The sequence below is a fragment of the Pseudophryne corroboree genome, chromosome 1 (assembly GCF_028390025.1).
Source record: "Pseudophryne corroboree isolate aPseCor3 chromosome 1, aPseCor3.hap2, whole genome shotgun sequence".
Lineage (NCBI taxonomy): Eukaryota > Metazoa > Chordata > Amphibia > Anura > Myobatrachidae > Pseudophryne > Pseudophryne corroboree.
Window position 1 is genome coordinate 379,327,868 of NC_086444.1, and position 17,935 is coordinate 379,345,802.

At 40.1% G+C, this 17,935-nt stretch overlaps 1 protein-coding gene across 4 annotated transcripts in view; it reads right to left on the reverse strand.

The window, feature by feature from the left end:
- RTN4R (reticulon 4 receptor) overlaps positions 1 to 16,311 on the reverse strand; it is a 316,821-nt gene extending 300,510 nt beyond the window's left edge. For 3 of the 4 annotated variants that reach the window (XM_063913154.1, XM_063913156.1, XM_063913157.1), the window contains exon 1: positions 15,374 to 15,959. The gene's annotated coding sequence lies outside the window, so the exon portion shown is untranslated. The other variant, XM_063913155.1, reaches the window with a different exon arrangement.
- Between the last annotated feature and the right edge of the window lie 1,624 nt (positions 16,312 to 17,935).

Below are 17,935 nucleotides of genomic sequence, written 5' to 3' on the forward strand. Positions count from 1 at the left end.
AGAATATACAAGTAAATTGTTTACAAATCATACAATGTGATTTCCTGTTTTTTTTTCTTCCAGATTCTGTATCTCACAGTTGAAGTGTACCTATGATGGAAATTACAGACCTCTCTCATCTTTTTAAGTTGGTCAACTTACACCATCTGTGGCTGTTCAAATACTTCTTTGCCGCACTGTATGTACTTGAAAATAGGAACTGGAAACTGAATTGCTTTTTTAGTTATCAAATGAACATAGAAACATAGAATTTGACGGCAGATAAGAACCACTTGGCTCATCTAGTCTGCCCTTTTTTAACCATATTTTTATCTCAAAACTCATTTGATCCTTATTTATTTGTAAGGATATCCTTATGTCTATCCCATGCATGTTTAAATTGCTCTACTGTCTTAGCCTTTACCACCCCTGATGGGAGGCTATTCCACTTGTCCACTACCCTTTCTGTAAAGTAATTTTTCCTCATATTTCTCCTGTACCTTGCCCATCCAGTCTCAGCGCATGTCCTTGTGTCCTATTGCTTCTCTTCATTTGGAGAATGTTTTCCTCCTGGACTTTGTTAAAACCCTTGATATATTTGAAAGTTTCTATCATGTCCCCCCTTTCCCTTCTCTGCTCCAAACTATACATATTTAGATTTTTTTAGTCTTTCTGGGTATGTTTTGTGAGGTAGGCCATGCACCATTTTAGTTGCCCTTCTTTTTACAGTCTCTAAAGTATTAATACCCTTTTGAAGATATGGCCTCCAGAATTGAACACAGTATTCTAGATGAGGCCGTACCAATGACCTATACAGTGGCATTATTACTTCTTTCTTTCTGCTGCTGATTCCTCTCCCAATGCAACCAAGCATCTGACTAGCCTTCCTTGTTGCTTTGTTACATTGCTTACCTGCCTTTAAGTCACTTGAAATAGTGACTCCTAGATCCCTTTCCTCCTCAGTAGTTTCCAGTATAGTGCCATTAATACTATATTTAGCCTTTGTATTTTTGAGACCCAAGTGCATGATTTTTCATTTTTGGGCATTAAACTGTAATTGCCACACTCTTGACCATTCCTCTAGTCTACCTAGATCCTCAGTCATTAGTTTTACCCCACCTGGTGTGTCTACCCTGTTGCATACCTTTGTGTCATCTGCAAAAAGACATACTTTCCCTTTAATGCCATTTGCAATGTCACCAATAAAGATATTAAAAAGCACTGGTCCAAGTACAGATCCCTGGGGTACTCCACTTGTAACATTTCCCTCCTGTGAATGCACTCCATTTACCACAACTCTCTGTTTTCTATCCTGCAACCAAGATCTTATTCATTCAATAATCCTAGTATCCAATCCCAACCTTCCAAGTTTATTTAGCGATGTGGAGCAGTGTCAACATACTGTAGCCAATACTTACCCTTTAAGTTAGATTCAGGTAAATCAGAATGATTATGTTATTTGTTGAGAATTACTTCATTAGAAAATGGCCAAGATGTGGGAAGATAAACTCCTAAAAATTCAGGTGTTTCCAGGACATACCGTAAGAGTGGGCAAGTATGGTACACAGTCCATATAATAGACATTTGCGAGTATATAATATGAAGCACAAAACAAATGCAATATTTACACTTATAAAAATAAGATTTTACTTACCGATAAATCTATTTCTCGTAGTCCGTAGTGGATGCTGGGGACTCCGTAAGGACCATGGGGGATAGACGGGCTCCGCAGGAGACAGGGCACTTTAAGAAAGAATTTGGATACTGGTGTGCTCTGGCTCCTCCCTCTATGTCCCTCCTCCAGACCTCAGTTAGAGAAACTGTGCCCGGAAGAGCTGACAGTACAAGGAAAGGATTTTGGAATCCAGGGCAAGACTCATACCAGTCACACCAATCACACCGTATAACTCGTGATAAACTTACCCAGTTAACAGTATGAACAACAACGGAACATCAGATCAACCCTGATGCAACCAACATAACCCTTATTTAAGCAATAACTATATACAAGTATTGCAGAAGAAGTCCGCACTTGGGACGGGCGCCCAGCATCCACTACGGACTACGAGAAATAGATTTACCGGTAAGTAAAATCTTATTTTCTCTAACGTCCTAGTGGATGCTGGGGACTCCGTAAGGACCATGGGGATTATACCAAAGCTTCCAAACGGGCGGGAGAGTGCGGATGACTCTGCAGCACCGAATGAGCAAACACAAGGTCCTCCTCAGCCAGGGTATCAAACTTGTAGAACTTTGCAAAGGTGTTTGAACCTGACCAAGTAGCCGCTTGGCAAAGCTGTAATGCCGAGACCCCTCGGGCAGCCGCCCAAGAAGAGCCCACCTTCCTTGTGGAATGGGCATTAACTGATCTAGGCAGTGGCAGCCCAGCCGCAGAATGAGCCTGCTGAATCGTGTTACAGATCCAGCGAGCAATAGTTTGCTTTGAAGCAGGCGCCCCAAGCTTGTTGGAAGCATACAGGATAAACAAAGATTCTGTTTTCCTGACCCTAGCCGTTCTGGCTACATAAACCTTCAAAGCCCTGACCACATCTAGTAACTCGGAATCCTCCAAATCACGAGTAGCCACAGGCACCACAATCGGTTGGTTCATATGAAAGGATGACACCACTTTTTGCAGAAATTGTGGACGGGTCCGCAATTCTGCCCTGCCCATATGGAAAACCAGATAGGGGCTTTTATGTGACAAAGCCGCTAATTCTGACACACGCCTAGCTGAAGCCAAGGCTAATAGCATGACTACCTTCCACGTGAGAAATTTTAACTCCACGGTTTTGAGTGGCTCAAACCAGTGTGACTTCAGGAAACTCAACACCACGTTAAGATCTCAAGGTGCCACTGGAGGCACAAAAGGGGGCTGAATATGCAGCACTCCCTTTACAAATGTCTGGACTTCAGGAAGAGAAGCCAGTTCTTTTTGAAAGAAAATGGATAGAGACGAAATCTGGACCTTAATGGAACCCAATTTCAGGCCCAAAGTCACTCCCGACTGTAGGAAGTGAAGGAAACGGCCCAGCAGGAATTCCTCCGTAGGGGCATTCCTGGCCTCACACCAAGCAACATATTTTCGCCATATATACGGTGATAATGTTTAGCCGTCACGTCCTTCCTAGCCTTTATCAGCGTAGGAATAACCTCATCCGGAATGCCTTTTTCTGCTAGGATCTGCGGTTCAACCGCCATGCCGTCAAACGCAGCCGCGGTAAGTCTTGGAACAGACAGGGCTCCTGTTGCAACAAGTCCTGTCTTAGAGGCAGAGGCCATGGGTCCTCTGTGAGCATTTCTTGCAGATCCGGATACCAAGTCCTTCTTGGCCAATCCGGAACAATGAGTATTGTTCTCACTCTTCTTTTTCTTATGATTCTCAGCACCTTTGGTATGAGAGGAAGAGGAGGAAATACATAAATCGACAGGAACACCCACGGTGTCACTAGTGCGTCTAAAGCTATCGCCTGAGGGTCTCTTGACCTGGCGCAATATCTCTGTAGCTTTTTGTTGAGGCGGGATGCCATTATGTCCACCTGTGGCAGTTCCCACCGCCTTGCAATCTGCGTGAAGACTTCTTGATGAAGTCCCCACTCTCCCGGGTGGAGGTCGTGCCTGCTGAGGAAGTCTGCTTCCCAGTTGTCCACTCCCGGAATGAACACTGCTGACAGTGCTCTTACGTGATTCTCCGCCCAGCGAAGAATTCTGGTGGCTTCTACCATCGACACCCTGCTCCTTGTGCCGCCTTGGCGGTTTACATGAGCCACTGCGGTGATATTGTCTGACTGAATCAAAACCGGTTGGTCGCGAAGCAGGGACTCCGCTTGACGTAGGGCGTTGTATATGGCCCTTAGTTCCAGGATGTTGATGTGAAGGCAAGTCTCCTGTTTTGACTTGGAAATTTCTTCCCTATGTGACTGCCCCCCACCCTCGGAGGCTTGCATCCGTGGTCACCAGGACCCAGTCCTGAATGCCGAATCTGCGGCCCTCGAGAAGGTGAGCACTCTGCAGCCACCACAGGAGAGACACCCTGGCCCTGGGGGATTCGGTGATTAACCGATGCATCTGAAGATGTGATCCGGACCATTTGTCCAGTAAGTCCCATTGGAAGGTCCTCGCATGGAACCTGTCGAAGGGAATGGCCTCGTATGATGCCACCATCCTTCCCAGGACTCGAGTGCAGTGATGCATTGACACCTGTTTTGGTTTTAATAGATTCCTGACCAGTGTCACGAGCTCCTGAGCTCTCTCTATCGGGAGATAAACCCTTTTCTGGTCTGTGTCTAGGATCATGCCTAGGAGAGGCAGATGAGCTGTAGGAACCAACTGCGACTTTGGAATATATAGAATCCAGCCGTGTTGCCGTTACACTTCCAGAGAAAGTGATACGCTGTTCAGCCACTGCTCTCTTGATCTCCGCAGGAACACCATCATCTCCGCCATTACCTTGGTGAACATTCTCGGGGCCATGCAGAGACCAAACAGCAACGTCTGAAACTGGTAATGACAATCCCGTACCGCAATTCTGAGGTACACCTGATGAGGTGGATAAATGGGGACATGAAGGTATGCATCCTTTATGTCCCGAGTCACCATAAAATCTCTCCCTTTCAGGCTTGCAATGACCGCTCTTAGCGATTCCATCTTGAACTTGAACCTTTTCAGGTATATGTTCAGGGATTTTAAATTTAATATGGGTCTGACCGAACCGTCCGGTTTCGGGACTACCACATGGTCGAATAATAACCCCCTCCTTGTTGAAGGAGGGGAACCTTGACCACCACCTGTTGAAGATACAATTTGTGAATTGCAGTTAACACTGTTTCCCTCTCGTGGGGGGAAGCCGGCAGGGCCGTCGGTGAGGGGGCATCTTCTCAAAGTCCAGCTTGTATCCCTGAGACACAATATCTATTGCCCAGGGATCTAACAGGGAGTGAACCCCCTTGTGGCTGAACTTACGAAGGCGTGCCCCCACCGTGCCTAGCTCTGCCTGTGGAGCCCCAGCGACATGCGGTGGATTTTTGTAGAGGCCGGGGAGGACTTCTGTTCCTGGGAACTAGCTGTGTTGTGCAGCTTCTTTCCTCTGCCCCTGCCTCTGGCAAGAAAGGACGCACCTCGGACTTTCTTGTTTCTTTGTTCGAAAGGCTGCATTTGATAATGTCGTGCTTTCCTAGGCTGTGTAGGAATATAAGGCAAAATATCAGAATTACCAGCTATAGCTGTGGAGACCAGGTCCGAGAACCCTTCTCCACGCAATCCTCAGCCTTCCCTATGCCTCTTAAATCGGCATCATCTGTCCATTGCATATTCTACAGGACACGTCAAGCAGAAATCGACATAGCTTTGACTCTAGGACGCAGTATACTCATGTCTCTTTGGGCATGTTTTATATATATATATCTCTTAAGACAGCATCTTTAATATATATATATATCTCTATATATACATATATATATCTATATATCTATATATATATATATATATATATATATATATATATATCTACATACTAGGGTCTCAATCTCTGCTGATAAGGTACCTGTCCACGCTGCCACAGCGCTATAAACCCATGCCCACACAATCGCCGGTCTGAGTAGTGTACCAGAATGTGCACGCTATCTGCAGGATCCCTGAGAATAGCTTTTACGTCAGGGCTACCTTTTGGGCAAACGTGACACCCTAAGGGAAGATTCCCATCCTATCCTGGCCCTAGTGGGGAAAGGATACTGCCTGAGAATTCTTTGTGGGAAACTGCAGTCTCTTGTCTGGAGATTCCCGCTCTTTTTCCTCATGAGAGGAGGGAAATTTACCTCAGCTTTCTTCCCCTTAAACATGTGTACCCTTGTGTCAGGGACAGATGAGTCATCAGTGATATGCAAATCATCTTTTATTACAAAAATCATATTGAATACTTTTCTGCCATTTTGGCTGTAACTTTGCATTATCGTAGTCGACACTGGAGTCAACCTCCGTGTCGATATCAGTGTTTATTATTTTGGATAGTGAGCATTGAGAGACTCTGAAGGTCTCTGTGACACAGGGACAGACATGGGTAGATTTCCTGTCTGTTCTCTAATCTTTTGTGCAATAAATTCACCTTAGCACTTAATTACACATATCCAAACAGGTGTCGGCGTTGTCGACGGAGACACCCTCACACACACATATTTGCTCTATCTCCTCCTTAGGGGAGCCTTTTACCTCAGACATGTCGACACACACGTACCGACACACCACACACTCAGGGAATGCTCATCTGAAGACAATTCCCCCATAAGGCCCTTTGGAGACACAGAGAGCGAGTATGCCAGCACACACCCCAGCGCTATTAACCCAGGAATAACACAGTAACTTAATGTTAACCCAGTGGCTGCTGTTTATATTGATTTTTGCGCCTAATTATGTGCCCCCCCCTCTCTTTTTACCCTCTTCTACCGTGTAACTGCAGGGGAGAGACTGGGGAGCTTCCTCTCAGCGGTGCTGTGGAGAAAAAACATGGCACTGGTGAGTGCTAAGGAAGAAGCCCCGCCCCCTCAGCGGCGGGTTTCTGTCCCGCGTTTCTGTGTAAAAATATGGCGGGGGCCCATGCATATATACAGCGCCCAACTGTATATATGGCCACTTTTGCCAAGAGGTCTCTAATTGCTGCCCAGGGCGCCTCCCCTGCGCCCTGCACCCTACAGTGACCGGAGTATGTGGGTTTAGTGTGGGAGCAATGGCGCACAGCTGCAGTGCTGTGCGCTACCTCATATGAAGACTGGAGTCTTCTGCCGCCAATTTCGAAGTCTTCTTGCTTCTGTCACCGGCTTCTGTCTTCCGGCTCTGCGAGGGGGACGGCGGCGCGGCTCCGGGATCGGACGACCAAGAGTGCGATCCTGCGTACGATCCCTCTGGAGCTAATGGTGTCCAGTAGCCTAAGAAGCAGGACCTATCTTCAGTGAGTAGGGCTGCTTCTCTCCCTTCAGTCCCACGTAGCAGAGAGTCTGTTGCCAGCAGATCTCTTGAAAATAAAAATAAAAACCTAACAAAATACTTTCTTTTTAGCAAGCTGAGGAGAGCTCACTAAGTTGCACCCAGCTCGTCCGGGCACAGATTCAAACTGAGGTCTGGAGGAGGGACATAGAGGGAGGAGCCAGAGCACACCAGTATCCAAATTCTTTCTTAAAGTGCCCTGTCTCCTGTGGAGCCCGTCTATCCCCCATGGTCCTTACGGAGTCCCCAGCATCCACTAGGACGTTAGAGAAATATAATTTTCGGAACACATCAGCTTGCATCTTCTTCTACAAAAGGAGTATATCGTCCTTCAGAAGAAACTGAGGGTTTGTTCCTTGTAGAAAATCATCATGGTTTCACCTGGCAGATCATCTGATATCTTGACAATCGGAAGTACTTTGATGCTTATTACCTATACATCAGAGCAGCGCCACATCCCATCTCAACAACAACAGCATGTATCATGTCTGCAGTGGAGACTACCCTCACAGTAGCTCGTAGCAAGTCCAACTCACAGCCACTGTGGGCTGATAGAAGAGGTGTCCTCTGGACACTACAGGAAAGTTCAGACCATAGGCCTGATTCAGAGATGTACAGTATTGCAATAACATACTAATTCTGCAGGAGTTGTCTGTAGGAAAAAGACGCCTCCAGCATGCATGCAGAGCAGATCTACGTGCTGTGTCAGAAGATGCAGCATTAGAACTTACAATTGAAATTGGTATGGAGCATCTGTCCTGTATCACCTATGAATCCGAGGACTATTAGTAAAGGTTTTTACAGGTGCGGCCTATGCACAGGTTGCAAAAATATTGAAAACACCTTTGGTATGAAACTAACAGAAGTGATTGTAAATGGAAAAACACACAGAATAAGAGCGTTAATTACCTGTCACACCTCAAATGTTATCTATGGAATTGAATGTTCTTGTAATAAATTTTATATTGGTCGCACGAGTAGACCACTTAAGACCCGGATACGGGAACATTTAAGGAATATAAGAAAGGGGTTGGAAACGCATGCACTTTTATTGCACCTTAAAGAAGCTCATCAAAGTAATACAAATTATATAAAGAATTTCTATGGGTTAAAAAAGATCACGGGGGACATAAGGGGTGTGGATGTGGCACAAAAGTTGGCACGTAATGAAATGAACATGATTTTTAATTTCAAAAACCCTGGTCCAGAATGGATTAAATAAGGACTTTGAATTAAAGTGGTTTTTATAATCCTCCATAATTTATGTTATTGGGATACCTGAATTTGGTTTTATGTTTTCCTTTTTCACTTTCCTTTTCTTCTTATTGGCCCCTTTTATTCTAAAATGGTATTTTTAACGTGTCAAAATTTATGTTTTTAATATTGTTTTATCTTCGTATATTCCATATGCTGTTGATTCACGATAACATTGATTACATATTGGGAACATGTATGAAATTCTGAATCCATAAGATAGAGAAGATACGACACAGTCCGGTATTATGGATACCTAAATAATATGAACTTCCAGAAATCGGAACACATCAATGGAACGCATAACTTCCGGATTGATGACCACTTCTGGCCAGTGATCTCCGAGGGAACTCAGTTATGCGGAATGTCCAAGGTCAGGATCTGTTCCTGGCCAGCCTCTAAAATGAGAGGAACACTTCCGGACTGATCAGGAACAATGTATCACAAGGTCTTATTTGTTACAGCGGGACATAAATATGGAAAAGTTGAAGTGGACTATGTGAATGAGTCACAGCATAGATATTTAGTATAGGCCGTAATGGGTAGAAGATCCATGTCTGGTATTAGGCCATTCTTTGATAGGGTTTAAATAGTGAAGTCACGGTTTTTCCTCCATATGCCTTGAAAAGACACTGTGTAGGTGTTGAAACGCGTTGGATAAAGGAGGACTCTGTTTCATCGGAGGACGTCTTCTCACCTCTGGCTCCACAAGTTCCAGGGACGCTTGGGATATGTGTCTTCGATTTTGAGCTCAATTGTTTACTGTTGTTGTAGACCAATGCATATGGTGAGAGGCCAACCCTTCTGTCATATTACATGTTGTTTTGTTTTTGAATAACTGATACTGCTCCATTGGAGATTTTCTTTCTCTTATATGAGTTTTGGACAATGAAGTGGTGACTAGATGGAATAGGGACACCTCAAAACCATTATCTACACGGGAATTACCCACTTTATCAATAAGCGTCACATGTCTATCCGCAGTTGGTAGACCATCTAAAGTGGTACGAGGCCTGACAATTCTGCCCGCATGATATTTAAATTCACTCTCTTGTTCATTTTACATATTGCACTATGAGATGTTTTTTTCCTGTTTTCTAGCATAAACAGTGTTTAAACAGTAACTGCCAAAAAGTGCTGGTGGACCCTGTATGGTGAACCTTTTTTTGCTTGTTCAGTCTGTTTGGGGTGTAAGGTGACACTTGATTCACTAAATGGGATCATTTGGCCGCTTTCACATAGGCACATTTTGCTTTATATCTATATCCACTTGTCTAACAATTTTTATATGGGGCATTCAGAAGATGAGGGAAATATAAAAAATGTAATCTAAATATCTGCTTTGTTCTACAATTTGGCATATCTTGCTGACTGAATTTGGCCTTTTGTCAAGAATTTTCAGTTATGCCCCAACCACACAACAGAATTGACTGGCTTCTTCAATACTCTATTTTTAGACTATAGCACAGGTTCTCAAACTCAGTCTTCAGGACCCCACACAGTGGATGTTTTGCAGGTCTCCTCACAGAATCACAAGTGAAATAATTAGCTCCACCTGTGGACCTTTTAAAATGTGTCAGTGAGTAATTAATACACCTGTGCACCTGCTGGGTTACCTGCAAAACATGCACTGTGTGGCATCCTGAGGACCGAGTTTGAGAACCTGTGGACTATGGGGATAATGCAGAGTTGATCGCAGCAGCAAATTTGTTAGCAGTTGGGCAAAACCATGTGCACTGCAGGGGGGGGGGGGGGGGGTGCAGATATAACATGTGCAGAGAGAGTTAGATTTGGGTGGGTTATATTGTTTCTGTGCAGGGTAAATACTGGCTGTTATATTTTTACACTGCAATTTAGATTTCAGTTTGGACACACTCCACCCAAATCTAACTCTCTCTGCACGTGTTATATCTGCCCCTTCCCTGCAGTGCACATGGTTTTGCCCAAATGCTAACAAATTGGCTGCTGCAATCAACTCTGAATTAGACCCTATATCATACCTAAATAAGGAGTGCTAAAGAACTAGTTTGGAATATATTAAAATAAATAACCTATCAACTAAATAATGATAAAAATTTTAATAAAACGTCAAAATATTTTAAGATTAAAAACATAAAAATATTAGAAACGATGAAACAATGAGTTGTTAGTACAAATATAAATGGTTATATTAAGAATATTTAAAAAAACAAAACATGTTTTAAACTTGTAGCAACAATATATCCTGCCAACTGATGAATTGTTTAGAAATTGACAAAATACCATCAGTATCTGTATGTAAATGTCATGCCAGACATCAATGAAGCCTGCTAGGACCTTTATAAATGAACTGTGAAGATGACAGCTGGCTTGTCCTCTCTTAAATTTGAGAGTGGAACCATTCTGCAGTGATAGTTTCCAGTCCGAGTGGTTTGCATAGAAATAGTTTCATCGCACACCAATGCACTTGATAAGCAGAAAACGTAATTATTTTCTACCTGAATTCTGTATCCTCCTATGAGGAAGCACAGTTTATACATTTGGGTTGCCATAGTAACCAGTGCTGTCATCCTGACATTCCTGGGGAATCCCTGCTGCTAGGGGGAAGAGGCCAGATCCAGCAAAGTTGCAGCCAGCATTAAATTACTCATATTTTTGGCAGTAACAGTAGAGTACTAAGATGTAGAATGTCTACCTTATAACAATCTGGCCACACCCTGACCAGCTTGGTATATTATACATATCCTCTCTCCATCCAGCTCCCTTCACAGCCCAAGAAAAAACATCTGTATAAGTCTACATGATAAGCAAGCATCTCCAGCAAAAAAAATGTAAAAGAATAAATGGAAATAAGTTTGCTATGCTGCAAGAAAGTAACTGTGGGAAGAGTAGAAAGGTGTATACTTTTTGTATTATTTTCATTTTAATCAATACTACCCATAGCATAAAAATATATTTATTGAAATATACTGATAAGGGAAAAACTGTCTATTTCAGCATAATAATAATAATAATAATAATAATAATAATAATAATAATTTTAATAATAATGATAATAATAATAATAATAATAATAATAATAATAATAATAATAATAATAATTATTATTATTATTAACTTCTTCACCATGAAAAAATACTTTATACAAAAATGGGGTGAAAATGGACTAGCGACAAAGGGGCAAAAAACCACTAGATAAAGTAATTGCACTGAAAGGATAATCACAATATCTTCTGATATTTGGTAATATTTATCTGAGCAAATAAATTGTACTTTGGTTGTTTTTTCCCACTAAAATAACACATGGGTTGTGGATCTATGTCCAAATATTACAATGTATTCTGATTAACTGCACTAAATGCAAATGTATGTGATATTTGCATTCGATTGAAATTGTTATATGCATTTCAAAGTGAATGTTTTACAATTTACAAAATCCTGTTCAAAGGGAAAAACTGCTTATACAGCAATGGTTTCAATAGCTGAATAGATAGATAGAAAAAAAGAAACCACTGGGATTTGAACACAATATACCATTGTATATTGGTCCAGACACAATTTTAATGAGGGTAATAAAATATGAAAAATTAATTCATAACGTTGCTATAAAATGAAATGCTTGACTTTGCAATGTTGTAAAAATTAAAATGGCTCAATGTTTTTTTTCCCCTCCTAAGTAGGCCCTGTCACTAGATTCTCTAATATCTTTTTATTACTGTACTACACAGTGCCTTATGGAACCTAGAACTATAATGTGTAATCAAATATATCCCTTTACAGTGTCTCCGAGAGGAAAGAGAGCTGCAATGAAATGTGGGTCTGTTGACCTATCAAATAGCTTCCATGAAGGCTGGCTGCAGGAAGCTGCACGGTGTATAGCTTTTGCACACCACTCCATTAGTGCTGGAATCTCCAATGGGATAATTATAAATAAAACAACATCCATTACAGAGCTCTGATCATAAACAGGTGGTGGGAAGGGAGAGGTCATAATTTAGATGGAGAACCCCTTTAATGTGTATGGCAGAACACAGTATATTACTTCAGGCTTTGCTTGACATCTCCTGAAAGTGTTCCATTTGAGGTTTACATATACAAGTTAATATATGAAGCATTTTTTTGCATATTATACTGCAGCTCCTTCATTCAAGTAATAAAAAAATGTTAATTTACTGGAAATAAGCTGCACTCTTCACTGGCACTGTTGCATTGTTCCTATGTATAAAATCACCAATCCACATCATGCATTTTTATTGCATGTCTATCATCCATACTCAGCTGATTCAGGTATAGAAACACCTTCATTCTGTTATGGAAAATTGCTGCAAAACTGAAAATGTGCACTAATACAAACATGTACACTAACATACAGAAGCATACACATGTGCATGCTCACACACACAAATGTTTTTTTGGGATTATTATGCTCTGACCAAGAATGTATCCTATTGTGCAGTTCAGTGTGTTGTTTCTTTATTTTGTGTAGTTGCTTGTACTGTAGCTATTAAAGATAAATTATGCCTTCTGGTACCTAGGCCACATCTGAAAATATGTTGCAAGTGCAAAAAAAGTGCAGACTTTTTAATGCTATTAGTAGACATTTATTCCCTTTGTATATTTTTCATAAAATGCTAACCAAGCCACAGTGAAAGATGCTGTATTGCATGTTATTTATATAGCAAAGACCTTGCAAGCGAACATCAAAGCCCAAAATCCAAATTCAACAATGTTGACATAAATCCCTTTCCCTTCTCATCTAGACAAAATACAAATCAATAACACTGAGCTAAGCCTTGCATAATGAAAGTTCAATAAACCACATTACTTTATTCAGTTGAGTTAGGAAACCTAAAATGTCTCTGAAAATTTAAATTAATATTATTACGTGTCTGAAATGTATTTAGTTAAACACCTATGACAAGACAGCAGAGCCAGTCTCACCCTAGATGCTATGAATTACATTAACCTCAATGCAAGTAAATATATGGCTGTGTTCTCACCACCCAGAGCAGTGATTGATAGAACATAAATGCTGTTCAGTAGGCCTGAAAAGAGTTTCACATGATTTAATATGACTGCAGTAAACCCGTAATGTTAGAAGATAAGCAGATTTTCGAAGTCACCACAAGTGTGCCAAGTTAATACTAAGAACGCTGTCTCAAACAAGGACACTTTTTTAAATAAAGTCTTAGAATTGCACAGTATAGTGCATTTCTGCAAAGAATAATATACTGCAGACTTATAAAGTTCTCTGTCACATATGCTGCATAACATGCATATAATGATATCTCACTCACTACAAAGATATATCAGTAGGACATGTACAGAAGAAAGGGACTCATATGCCTCTAGTTCTAATAAAAGTGTCAGATTTACAATTTAAATCCTTGAATATAGAGATATATTTTAGATCGGGTCTCATTTGTACAGAATCCTATTGTACCACATATTGATTTGCAAATGAATTGCTTACTTGCTATTTGCAGCCCTACAACTGATAAATAAAGATTCTACATAGAATTTATTAAAGAAGAGGACAGGGGATATAAAAACCTGATAAACTCTACCAGACAGAGCATTGTAATATAATATTGTAACAACAATTTTATAACAAGACAGTTAAGTAAACCTTAAAAGAACACTTTATTGGGGCTCATCTCTTTTATGAAACAGGAGATGATCTATGTAGTAATGCACATTCACCGCATTGTACTGTATGTACAAACTCTCAGTAAATATATTGTACTGTGCTGGGATTGCTGTTAAGATTACACTCCAGAGAACACAACCAACATAATGATCAACACTTTGTGTGGTGAAATAATGAGTGGCATTGTAAAAGTCAATATACTGTAATGTAGATCATAGAAAAATATCTATCTATCTATCTATCTATCTATCTATCTATCTATCTATCTATCTATCTAAATGATATGTATATGTATACTTATGGATTCAAAAACAAACATATCTATCTATATATATACATACAAATCATTCTACATGTGACCTTATGATTTTTACAGTCTGAAATGCAATAGTTGCTTTAGCTTTAATTATTTTTTTACTACATGCATTTAACTTTTAGAGATGTGTCAGGGATGTCTTAGGCAGTGCCACTAACACCCAGGATCATATGATTGCGGAGGGCGTCTGCATTTTATCATACAGTAGCTTGCTTGGTGGATTATGCAGACCTACTGTATCACGACTGTGAAACATTGCATAACAGGCAATGCACAAACCCTCATCTGGTTAAGATCAAGGTGGCAGTATACAGTACTATATATGCATCAATGTCCATTGTTTAAAAGACAGCACAAAGTGTTATGGTAAAGTAAAAGCAGAATTCAATGTGCAGGAACCTATTGCTAATCCTGCATATTGCGCATAGGAAATGTAACGGTCACGGTTATCCACTTTTAATTTAGGTGTGATTTAAAATACCGTCACTAACTCGCTAACACTGCATATTCATGGAATAGAGCTGAAGACTCCATCCTGGGTACCATTTAGCATCACTGAGAATCCCTGAAATGCAGTGAACAACTGAGGAAGTACTCCCAGAACACATATTATAAATAGACCATATGAACAGCATATTCAGATGTTATATCAGACACAAAAACAAGTTTATCATGTTACATAGAGCAAAGAGCTGAAGTGACCCAGGGGACATATCCACCGCAAGATCCGGTAGCTGTCTCCCAAGTGTCCTTCTGGATTCCTGACCTACTTTGTGCTATGTATTGCACTATAGCTGTGAGGATAGCGTATGAAATAGTAATTCCCAATCCCCCATCCTTTAATAATCGACTTCTTAAAATGATTTCACCAGTGTAATATTAAACAGTGCCTATAACTGCAAAATATTTATTGCACTAGGAAAAGTCCTAATCTAAATACATCGGATTAGGAAAGGCTCCCTGTTTTTATATGCATCCCGAATCTAGATTATGCAACATAAATTTAGTACTGTAGCTCTCCTCTAGGTTGCTTAAAGATAGAGCACTATGTTGCTAAACATACAAAAACTAAAAAAAAAAACAAAAACAAAAAAAACAAACAAATAAAAAACCCAAAAAAATAAAAAACAACCCCGCACACACACCTTTTAAAAACTGGAATCACATGTAAATATTATCAGGCATTAGTGAACGTGAAATGATAAAACAAGGAAACCTACCTTGATTACACAGTATTTTCATTGTGATTCTTTTTTATATTCCGTTATACACAGACTCAGGAAAAATAACGCAATCCTTAGGAAATTGAAACTTCAGTAAAATAAACCACACTCCAACATACAAGAAAGAATATTCCCCATCCAGCTGCCCCCTTCAGTCTTTGGAGTAAAACACAAATCTTCCTGTTTGCATATAACATCCATTCAGAACAGCTATTGCCTTGTCTTCATGTACCCAAATCGCAACTACTTCTGTACCGGGTAGTTGTGAGCTTCCACCACGAAGGCAGCTGGTAATGAGATCTCCCTGTCTTCCCCCGCACTGTGGTTGCACATCAGCGTGTGATGTGCTTCCTCCGGCTGCCAGGCGCTGGGGCCAAATCACTGTTCTTTTCCTTCCCTGGTTACTCTGTGGAAAAGCAGTGAGAGGAAAAGCAACGATGAATGTTTTATGGAACTGGATCAGGGATTGAGAGGTGATGAATGTTTTATGGGATCATGTGGTTTGACGTGAGGGGAATCAGGCTTGATCCGATTTACAGGAGACAGACTGGAGCAGATGGGAGGGAACGAACAGAGAAAACAGCAAACAAACCGGGATAATGAAACATTGCAAGTCCGAGCTGGTGGAGTGCGCTGTCCATTCAGCACCACGGATCTGCTGTGCAAAGAGGCTCTGGAGTTTCGGAACGCTTGGAATTAGCTTTGATTTGGCAGAATATACAGTCATGTGCCAGGCTCAGGGAGTTATACTAGTGTAAAGAAGTACTATCACACAGTGGTGATGAAAAATGGCTGGGAATAGTTAATTAAGGAGGTAAAATCTGACATACTGCTCACACTTAACAATCACCGTTTCTTATTAACGCATACAAATAATGAAAACTGATAATTAGAAACCTCTAAAAGAGCTGGACGAATACTGTGAAATCACACACACACACACACACACACACACACACACACACACACACACACACACACACACACACACACACACACACACACACACATCTATCTATCTATCTATCTATCTCTCTCTCTCTCTCTCTCTCTCTCTCTCTCTCTATCTATCTATCTATCTTATATATATATATATATATATATATATTTATAAACATATGTGTGTGTGTGTCTGTGTAGTGTGCATCAACATATTTATTAACCCTTTAGCTGCAAGTTACAGTTTAGTGGCATAAAGTGATCTGGGTTAACCTTCCTTTATTAGACTAAGCTAGCAGACCATAAAATAGGATTTCAATCTAAGACCAGATCATTGTGGCACTGGTGTCCTAGTGTTATTTGGTAGGTATGGTTTAAACCATTGCTGTTACAGTGCTTAAGTTTACATAGCATTACTGGCCCCTCTGGCAGTGGAAGGATTAGGATCTTACAGCTAGACTGAAATGGGAAGTACAAATGAGATTACATTTCTGAGAAATGGAAGGAAATTTATAATTTGAAAGCTTATGTACAAATCACAGCTGTCTCAACATCTTCAAACTTGCATGCAACATTTAACCCTTTTTTTTTTTTTTTTAAATGATCACAAACAAGCAAACATTGACATGGAAAGTGGTGGAATTGGATAAATGACCTGCAAGTAATTTTTATTTACTACATCATATAGACCTGTGATATGAGGTCTTACCTCTGCTATAAATTAATATAAGCTAAAATGGGGGAAAAATTGTTGAAACATCTCAAGTCAGTGTGTGATTGTATGATTTTATACATTTTCATTCCATTATATTGAATACATTAAAGCACATATAAGCACAATAGTAAGACATTAAAATACTGAGTTCCCTAAAGAATCACCATCATTAACTTTTTATATGATAATTACACCAACATACAATGCATCACTTTGTAGATAATATTTCATTATTGAAGCTAAGGCACCCTGAGCAAACCCTTGCAAAAATGGGGAAAATATGGAGGGAGGGGGGCACAAATAAAATCAGCTCCGATATTGTACTCTGATGCTCATAATACAAACAAATTAGTTTAGACTCGATAAACTTTAGTAGCGTTATTGGAGCAAGTTAGCATTTTTACTTAATAGACTATACATTTACAGTACATGCACTCAGTAATTGTAGGTATAGGCCTTGAAAACTTTAACTCATGTGAATTTGAAAGGTCAACCTTCAATGAATATGCATGACATTGACTTGTAATTAGCATGGAAGAACCTTCACTATTTTTTAAAAGTACTTTTTTTAATTCATAATTATAATTTTATTTTACAATAAGGGAACACAGTTTTTAATAATAATTTCAAATACTTATATTAAGTAGCAACAGCATGTTACTATAGGGATATCACTCAATACAAAATGCTTATTTTAAAATGAATATATTTCACATTCCAGAGTAAAACTAGTGCACTAAATGTGCTGCTAATATCAAACAAGTGTTTTTTCACTTTAGTTATAGTGTAGCCTCTAGATGGCATTGCACTATTTATGTCTAAATTACTATTTTCTTTAGTGGCAGAAACAATATGACATCTCTCATTGGTATTAATAAAAGTACTGTAAATATGTTATACAAGAG